The sequence below is a fragment of the Bufo bufo genome, chromosome 9 (assembly GCF_905171765.1).
Source record: "Bufo bufo chromosome 9, aBufBuf1.1, whole genome shotgun sequence".
Lineage (NCBI taxonomy): Eukaryota > Metazoa > Chordata > Amphibia > Anura > Bufonidae > Bufo > Bufo bufo.
In genome coordinates, this window is record NC_053397.1 from 11516785 (window position 1) to 11527697 (window position 10913).

The following is a 10913-nucleotide window of genomic DNA, read 5'->3' on the forward strand; positions in this document are numbered from 1 at the left end:
TCCAGACCCCGGTATCTGCTCTGCACCCCTATCGTATATAATGTGACACCTCTAGACCCCGGTATCTGCTCTGCACCCCTATCGTATATAATGTGACACCTCCAGACTCCAGTATCTTCTCTGCGCCCCTATAGCATATGATGTGACACCTCCAGACCCCAGTATCTGCTCTGCACCCCTATAGTATATGATGTGACACCTCCAGACCCCAGTATCTGCTCTGCCCCCCTATAGTATATGATGTGACACCTCCAGACCCCAGTATCTGCTCTGCACCCCTATAGTATATGATGTGACACCTCCAGACCCCAGTATCTGCTCTGCATCCCTATAATATATGATGTGACACCTCCAGACCCTGGTATCTGCTCTGCACCCCTATAGTATATGATGTGACACCTCCAGACCCCAGTATCTGCTCTGCACCCCTATAGTATATGATGTGACACCTCCAGACCCCAGTATCTGCTCTGCACCCCTATAGTATATGATGTGACACCTCCAGACCCCAGTATCTGCTCTGCACCCCTATAGTATATGATGTGACACCTCCAGACCCCGGTATCTGCTCTGCACCCCTATAGTATATGATGTGACACCTCCAGACCCCAGTATCTGCTCTGCACCCCTATAATATATGATGTGACACCTCCAGACCCCAGTATCTGCTCTGCACCCCTATAATATATGATGTGACAACTCCAGACCCCAGTATCTTCTCTGCACCCCTATAGGATATGATGTGACACCTCCAGACCCCAGTATCTGCTCTGCACCCCTATAGTATATGATGTGACACCTCCAGACCCCGGTATCTGCTCTGCACCCCTATAGTATATGATGTGACACCTCCAGACCCCAGTATCTGCTCTGCACCCCTATAATATATGATGTGACACCTCCAGACCCCAGTATCTGCTCTGCACCCCTATAATATATGATGTGACAACTCCAGACCCCAGTATCTTCTCTGCACCCCTATAGGATATGATGTGACACCTCCAGACCCCAGTATCTGCTCTGCACCCCAATAGTATATGATGTGATACTTCCAGACTCCAGTATCTGCTCTGCACCCCTATAGTATATGATGTGACACCTCCAGACTCCAGTATCTGCAATGCACCCCTATAGTATATGATGTGACACCTCCAGACTCCAGTATCTGCTCTGCACCCCTATCGTATATAATGTGACACCTCCAGACCCCAGTATCTGCTCTGCACCCCTATAGTATATGATGACACCTCCAGACCCCAGTATCTGCTCTGCGCCCCTATAGTATATGATGTGACACCTCCAGACTCCAGTATCTGCTCTGCACCCCTATAGTATATGATGTGACACCTCCAGACCCCAGTATCTGCTCTGCACCCCTATAGCATATGATGTGACACCTTCAGACCCCAGTATCTGCTCTGCACCCCTATAGTATATGATGTGACACCTCCAGACTCCAGTATCTGCTCTGCACCCCTATAGTATATGATGTGACACCTCCAGACCCCAGTATCTGCTCTGCGCCCCTATAGTATATGATGTGACACCTCCAGACTCCAGTATCTGCTCTGCACCCCTATCGTATATAATGTGACACCTCCAGACCCCAGTATCTGCTCTGCACCCCTATAGTATATGATGTGACACCTCCAGACCCCAGTATCTGCTCTGCGCCCCTATAGTATATGATGTGACACCTCCAGACTCCAGTATCTGCTCTGCACCCCAATAGTATATGATGTGATACTTCCAGACTCCAGTATCTGCTCTGCACCCCTATCGTATATAATGTGACACCTCCAGACCCCAGTATCTGCTCTGCACCCCTATAGTATATGATGTGACACCTCCAGACCCCAGTATCTGCTCTGCACCCCTATAGCATATGATGTGACACCTCCAGACTCCAGTATCTGCTCTGCACCCCTATAGTATATGATGTGACACCTCCAGACCCCAGTATCTGCTCTCCATCCCTATAGTATATGATGTGACACCTCCAGACCCCAGTATCTGCTCTGCACCCCTATAGTATATGATGTGACACCTCCAGACCCCAGTATCTGCTCTGCACCCCTATAGTATATGATGTGACACCTCCAGACCCCAGTATCTGCTCTGCACCCCTATAGTATATGATGTGACACCTCCAGACCCCAGTATCTGCTCTGCACCCCTATAGTATGTGATGTGACACCTCCAGACCCCAGTATCTGCTCTGCACCCCTATAGTATATGATGTGACACCTCCAGACCCCAGTATCTGCTCTGCACCCCTATAGTATATGATGTGACACCTCCAGACCCCGGTATCTGCTCTGCACCCCTATAGTATATGATGTGACACCTCCAGACCCCAGTATCTGCTCTGCACCCCTATAATATATGATGTGACACCTCCAGACCCCAGTATCTGCTCTCCATCCCTATAGTATATGTGACACCCAGGGCTGGGACAAGGCCATTTGGTGCCCAGGGCGAAGATGGCAAACTGCGCCCCCCCCCCCCCCCCCCCGTCCCCCCCCCCCCCCGTTTTTAAGAAAGAATCAATGTTGTTTCAAAACAAGAATATACTTAAAGCAATAGAACAAAGGACTGTGGGACTTTGAAAGTCACAGACACTATAAAGTTCCCCCCCATCATCATGTGCCAGTTTTGTAATAAGCCCCCCCAATGTGCCAGTAACACTATTGTAAAAAAAAAACAAAAAAAAAACACTTATACTTACCTAAGTGTCAGCGATGCGATGCAGCCTCTTCCTGTGTCCCACGCTGTAATGTAAGGCTCAGGCGGCACGATGACGTCATTGCGCCGGCCTCTGATAGGCTGCCGGCCTAGTGCCTGCAGCCAGGGGCGTACATAAAAATCACTGGGCCCCATAGCAGGAATCTAAATTGGGCCCCCATTCCCCTTTTATAGCCCCTCCCTTTGTTCCATGAACTATTCTTGCTGCTGCGTTTTATAATTTATGCCATCAGGGCCGGAATGGGATTACAAAACAGCCCTGGCACACAAAAGAGGTATAATAGATGCAGATGTATATTATATACAGCAGTGTACAGTTATGTGAGGTACGCGGTATAATAGATGCAGTGTGTACAGGTATATAGTATATTCCCTAGTGTTCTGATATGTGAGGTACAGGGTATAATAGATGCAGTGTGTACAGGTATATAGTATATACAGCAGTGTACTGATATGTGAGGTACGGGGTATAATATATGCAGTGTATACAGTATATACAGTAGTGTAATATGTGAGGTACGAGGTATAATAGATGCAGTGGGTACAGGTATATAGTAAATACAGCAGTGTATTGACACCTCGTACCTCACATATCAGTACACTGCTGTATATACTATATATCTGTACACACTGCATCTATTATACCTCGTACCTCACATATATAGTATATACAGAAGTGTACTGATATCTGTACACACAGCATCTCATATACCTTGTACCTCACATATCAGTGCACTGCGGTATATACTATATATCTGTACATATTGCATGTATAATACTGTGTAATATATGCAGTGTGTGTGCATGTATGTGTGTGTATATATATATATATACAGAGCAGTGTATTGATGTGACACATAGAAGGTATAATACTGTAGATGCAGTGTTTATAGAAATATGTGGTCAGTTATGCATTATAGTCACTGTGAGGTACATGAGGTAGTGGTAACTGTCTGAAGTAGTATACATGAGTGAGCAATGAGTAAAAACAGGGCATGGAGGGGGGGGGGGGGGTAAATGATGAAAAGTGGAGGACCTCCTCTTACCTCTCCATTCCAGTCTGTATGGATCAATACAGAGCTGCTTGTGAACTTTTAATACTTGCTGTTAGGGGTTGAAGGACCTGTGATGATGTCATCACAGGTCCTGGCAGATGTACCTTTGAAACCTAGGAACTACACCATTTTTGGTGCAGTTCCTTTGCTAGATTCTGCAGGACCTGTGATGTTGAAGATGATGTCATCACAGGTCCTGGCAGATGCACTGTTCTAACCTGGGAACTACACTTTACACTGTGCAGTTCCCTTACAGGACCTGTGATGACATCATCAAAGGTCCTTTAGCTTTAGAAAGGTAAACAGGAGTAATTAGGGGGCGGGGCCTCTCCTCCACTTCGGTGCCTGCCTGCAGCCTATCAGAGGAAAGGGAAGGGACACGCCTCTCCCTCCCCTGCACCTCCGCTGGCACAGACAGTTTACAATGGAGATGAGCGCAATGGAAGCGCTCATCTCCCTGTGCCCGGCGGCGGCTGCTCACTTGGGGGGGGGGGGGTCATTTTAGTTGGGGGGGCACATGGGGGGGCACAGCATGATGTAGGGGGGGCCGTGGCTGGAACTTCACCTGCGCCCCCCTCCTGTCCGCAAATGGTAGCGCCCAGGGCACCCGCTCCTTCGGCCCCTGCCTTGTACCGGCCCTGGTGACACCTCCAGACCCCAGTATCTGCTCTGCACCCCTATAATATATGATGTGACACCTCCAGACACCAGTATCTGCTCTGCACCCCTATAGTATATGATGTGACACCTCCAGACCCCAGTATCTGCTCTGCACCCCTATAGTATATGATGTGACACCTCCAGACACCAGTATCTGCTCTGCACCCCTATAGTATATGATGTGACACCTCCAGACCCCAGTATCTGCTCTGCACCCCTATAGTATATGATGCGACACCTCTAGACTCCAGTATCTGCTCTGCGCCCCAATAGTATATGATGTGACACCTCCAGACCCCAGTATCTGCTCTGCACCCCTATAGTATATGATGTGACACCTCCAGACCCCGGTATCTGCTCTGCACCCCTATAATATATGATGTGACACCTCCAGACACCAGTATCTGCTCTGCACCCCTATAGTATATGATGTGACACCTCCAGACCCCAGTATCTGCTCTGCACCCCTATAGTATATGATGTGACACCTCCAGACACCAGTATCTGCTCTGCACCCCTATAGTATATGATGTGACACCTCCAGACCCCAGTATCTGCTCTGCACCCCTATAGTATATGATGCGACACCTCTAGACCCCAGTATCTGCTCTGCGCCCCAATAGTATATGATGTGACACCTCCAGACTCCAGTATCTGCTCTGCACCCCTATAGTATATGATGTGACACCTCCAGACCCCGGTATCTGCTCTGCACCCCTATAGGATATGATGTGACACCTCCAGACACCAGTATCTGCTCTGCACCCCTATAGGATATGATGTGACACCTCCAGACACCAGTATCTGCTCTGCACCCCTATAGTATATGATGTGACACCTCCAGACCCCAGTATCTGCTCTGCCCCCCTATAGTATATGATGTGACACCTCCAGACCCCAGTATCTGCTCTGCGCCCCAATAGTATATGATGTGACACCTCCAGACCCCGGTATCTGCTCTGCACCCCTATAATATATGATGTGACACCTCCAGACCCCAGTATCTGCTCTGCACCCCTATAGTATATGATGTGACACCTCCAGACCCCGGTATCTGCTCTGCACCCCTATAGTATATGATGTGACACCTCCAGACCCCAGTATCTTCTCTGCACCCCTATAGTATATGATGTGACAACTCCAGACCCCAGTATCTGCTCTGCACCCCTATAGTATGTGATGCGACACCTCCAGACACCAGTATCTGCTCTGCACCCCTATAGTATATGATGTGACACCTCCAGACCTCAGTATCTGCTCTGCACCCCTATAATATATGATGTGACACCTCCAGACCCCAGTATCTGCTCTGCACCCCTATAGTATATGATGCGACACCTCCAGACACCAGTATCTGCTCTGCACCCCTATAGTATATGATGTGACACCTCCAGACCTCAGTATCTGCTCTGCACCCCTATAATATATGATGTGACACCTCCAGACCCCAGTATCTGCTCTGCACCCCTATAGTATATGATGCGACACCTCCAGACCCCAGTATCTGCTCTGCACCCCTATAGTATATGATGCGACACCTCTAGACACTGCGTCTGCCATGAGGAGAAAGAAACAGATGACTGCACTATTGTTCCTCACGCTGACTCCCCGCAACAGGTAAGGCAGTTAACACATCCCATCCCTTTTATAAACTACCCAGCTCCACCCCCCCCCCCTTTAACTTAAACAGCGGGAAAAGAAGGGTGCAAATCCTCCAATGACCTTCTTTCCTTCTCCCCTGCAGTTCCTGGCCCTTTCATTAACCATTTCATGGCCTTCTAATCTGCTTTGCACCCCTATAGTGTATGATGTTACACCTCCAGACTCCATTATCTGCTCTGCACCCCTATAGTATATGATGAGACACCTGCAGAGACGGTGGTGCACCTCTATATTATATGATTCACTTTACACGTCCAGCCACCAGTTCAGACAGTGCACCGATCTACACTCACCTAAAGAATTATTAGTGCCCCCATACTAATACGGTGTTGGACCCCCTTTTGCCTTCAGAACTGCCTTAATTCTACGTGGCATTGATTCCACAAGGTGCTGATAGCATTCTTTAGAAATGTTGGCCCATATTGATAGGATAGCATCTTGCAGTTGATGGAGATTTGAGGGATGCACATCCAGGGCACGAAGCTCCCGTTCCACCACATCCCAAAGATGCTATATTGGGTTGAGATCTGGTGACTGTGGGGCCATTTTAGTGCAGTGAACTCATTGTCATGTTCAAGAAACCAATGTGAAATGATTGGAGCTTTGTGACATGGTGCATTATCCTGCTGGAAGTAGCCATCAGAGGATGGAGACATGTTCTCATTCTGTTTACACCAAATTCAGACTCTACCATTTGAATGTCTCAACAGAAATCGAGACTCATCAGACCAGGCAACATTTTTCCAGTCTTCAACAGTCCAATTTTGGTGAGCTCGTGCAAATTGTAGCCTCTTTTCTCTATTTGTAGTGGAGATGAGTGGTACCCGGTGGGGTCTTCTGCTGTTGTAGCCCATCCGCCTCAAGGTTGTGCGTGTTGTGGCATCACAAATGCTTTGCTGCATACCTCGGTTGTAACGAGTGGTTATTTCAGCCAACGTTGCTCTTCTATCAGCTTGAATCAGTCGGCCCATTCTCCTCGGACCTCTAGCATCCACAAGGCATTTTCGCCCACAGGACGGCCGCATACTGGATGTTTTTCCCTTTTCACACCATTCTTTGTAAACCCTAGAAATGGTTGTGCGTGAAAATCCCAGTAACTGAGCAGATTGTGAAATACTCAGACCGGCCCGTCTGGCACCAACAACCATGCCACGCTCAAAACTGCTTAAATCACCTTTCTTTCCCATTCTGACATTCAGTTTGGAGTTCAGGAGATTGTCTTGACCAGGACCACCCCCCTAAATGCATTGAAGCAACTGCCATGTGATTGGTTGACTAGATAATTGCATTAATGAGAAATAGAACAGGTGTTCCTAATAATTCTTTAGGTGAGTGTATGTTGTCAGCAGTATAGGCAGTGCACCTGTATATTATATGATATTCATTACACCGGCCATTACCATATATTATTACACAACAAGGTCTTAATTAGACGAATCTAACGTGACCGGAATACTCAACAATTCAATTCAACAACAACACGAAAAGACTATATGTAATTCCTTGAATAAAAATATTACATATACTCTTTTCGTGTTGTTGTTGACCTGCCATTACCAGTATATTATATGTCTTACCAGTATATTACATGATTATATTACATCTCATTCCACCAGTACAGGCAGTGCTTCAGTATATTATATTATGCCTGCTTACACCAGTAACAGGTGGTACAGTGGTATGAGTATTACACCTGCCGCCAACAGTGTAGGCGGTGCACCTCTATATTATATTATGCACATTACACCTCTAGCCACCAGTACAGATGGTGCACCGATATACAGTATGTTGTATATCACCCCTTGCCAATTATAGTATTTTTTACTTTATAAGATGCAATGCATCTTATAAAGCGAATATTAGTGAGGGCATCCATTATGGAGACGCTCACTGGTATCCAGGAGGTGTAAGGAGCAGTGTGTGAAGCGCTGCACTCACCGCTCTCTGGTCTGCTCTGGGCCCCGCGCTCCACTGTCCTGACTGCGTACAGTGTCAGAATGTAGAGTGCTGAATTTATTTATTTTGGGTTTGATCTGAGGTCTGATATGGGGGTCTCAAAATAATCTATCGAAATGGAAATTAGTCGGCACTCGACTCAAAAACTGGTCGAAATATATCTAGACCGTGTGCAATAAATCTCAGCGGACGTTCTTCTTATTTCGATATGCTTGTTTTAATTCATCAATTCAAAGGATACAGTATCATAACGCGTTGCGGCTCACATAGCCTTCATCAGCTCAGTGTATCATACATTCTTACACATATTTATAACAAGTCAATTAAGCGTGTGGCGTGACGTCAGACGCCATGGGCGGTGCTTAGACATACAGTACAGACCAAAAGTTTGGACACACCTTCTCATTCAGAGTTTTCTTTATTTTCATGACTATGAAGGCATCAAAACTATGAATTAACACATGTGGAATTATCTACATAACAAACAAGTGTGAAACAACTGAAAAAATGTCATATTCTAGGTTCTTCAAAGTAGCCACCTTTTGCTTTGATTACTGCTTTGCACACTCTTGGCATTCTCTTGATGAGCTTCAAGAGGTAGTCCCCTGAAATGGTCTTCACTTCATAGGTGTGCCCTGTCAGGTTTAATAAGTGGGATTTCTTGCCTTATAAATGGGGTTGGGACCATCAGTTGCGTTGAGGAGAAGTCAGGTGGATACACAGCTGATAGTCCTACTGAATAGACTGTTAGAATTTGTATTATGGCAAGAAAAACGAGTGGCCATCATTACTTTAAGAAATGGAGGTCAGTCAGTCAGCCGAAAAATTGGGAAAACTTTGAAAGTAAGGGCTATTTGACCATGAAGGAGAGTGATGGGGTGCTGCGCCAGATGACCTGGCCTCCACAGTCACCGGACCTGAACCCAATCGAGATGGTTTGGGGTGAGCTGGACCGCAGAGTGAAGGCAAAAGGGCCAACAAGTGCTAAGCATCTCTGGGAACTCCTTCAAGACTGTTGGAAGACCATTTCAGGGGACTACCTCTTGAAGCTCATCAAGAGAATGCCAAGAGTGTGCAAAGCAGTAATCAAAGCAAAAGGTGGCTACTTTGAAGAACCTAGAATATGACATATTTTCAGTTGTTTCACACTTGTTTGTTATGTATATAATTCCACATGTGTTAATTCATAGTTTTGATGCCTTCATAGTCATGAAAACAAAGAAAACTCTTTGAATGAGAAGGTGTGTCCAAACTTTTGGTCTGTACTGTATGTGTCAATCAAATGGCTACATAGATACAAATAGTAACAAAAAATGACAAACAGAATTAGAACAGTGAAGAGATTGACTCTACCACTCAGAAGACCAGTCACCTGCGACTCCCAGTCTGTAAAGAAGAAATATTCATTTAGTTGCATGTATCAAACAAATGACACTGTTACAACTGAGTGATCTCATAGTCTCTATTCAACCCCCGGCTGTAATGTGCTCAAGGTGTGGATCCGGTAAGCTTCCCTACGGAGCAGCCCTTTTTTAATATCACCCCCTCTTCTAGGTCTTTTGACCAGTTCGATCACCTGAAATCGCGGCTGTGCGATCGAATGCTGAGAATCATGACAGTGTGCTGGTAGGGGAAGCAACAAATTGCCCGTCCGTATTGTCGCTTTATGTTTGCAAATGCGATCTCTCCCAGTTTGCATCGTTTCCCCAACATGAATTAAACCACAAGAGTCCCTCTTGGCCTTCCATGAGCATTTGAATGATTCAGTGGACGGTTTAAAATTTACTATGACCTACCTATGATCAGGTGAGGGTCAGTTTTTTTGGATACTGTGTGGATTAAGGATGAAGAAGGGTCTATAGACACTGACATTTTTAGGAAGGAAACCGATAAGAATAGTGTATTGCATTTTCATAGTGCTCACCCTTTACCGCTAAAAAAGGTGATTCCGAAATCACAGATTCAGCGAGTGAGACGGATAGTCTGGAATCCAGAGATATAGGGACTAGTGATGGACGAACATCTGCCGGGACGGTTTGCGAACGCGATCAAATGTTCGTGAATCGCAATTTCGCGGCGGGTCCCATTCATTTTAATGGCAGGCGAACCTGAAAAACCTTCAGCTCATATTTGCAGCCAAGAAATAATTACTAGAAGTGCACAAACAGTCCCACAACATGGACAGTGACATACAGATGTATTATTCAAATTTGCGATCTCCATTTATTATTTTTTTCAATGCAAAATATCGGCAATATAATTTTCGCGTACGCGCATGCGCAAATGCACTATACAGTACCCAAATGCACTATAAAGAAAGTATATTGGTATATCACACCAGTAGAAAATATTTGTCCCAATAACGCTTATCCCTCTATATACCTGCAGTATCGCAGCAGAACCGCACACGACTGCCGCACAATACAAATGCGCTATAATATACCGTCTAACATAGAACGTATATTATAACATCGTACAAGGAAGGCAATCCATTAGAATATACATCAAGATAAAACGCAACCTTTAATAATGTTACTATGAGGGTCCATTCACAAGTCCGTAAGCGTTTTGTGGATCCGCAAAACACGGACACTGGCAATGTGCATTCCGCAATTTGTGGACCGCACATCGCCGGCACTATAATAGAAAATGTCTAATCTTGTCTGCAATTGCGAACAAGAATAGGACATGAAAAATAAGGGGTTGGGTCAGCACAACCTGCTGCAGGTGCAGATCACTATGGCGAAATACATATACAAACGGAAATTGCAAATGTGATCGCACACTACATCCAGCACTCTGCCCTCCATGCTGGATGAGACATTGGTTTATATT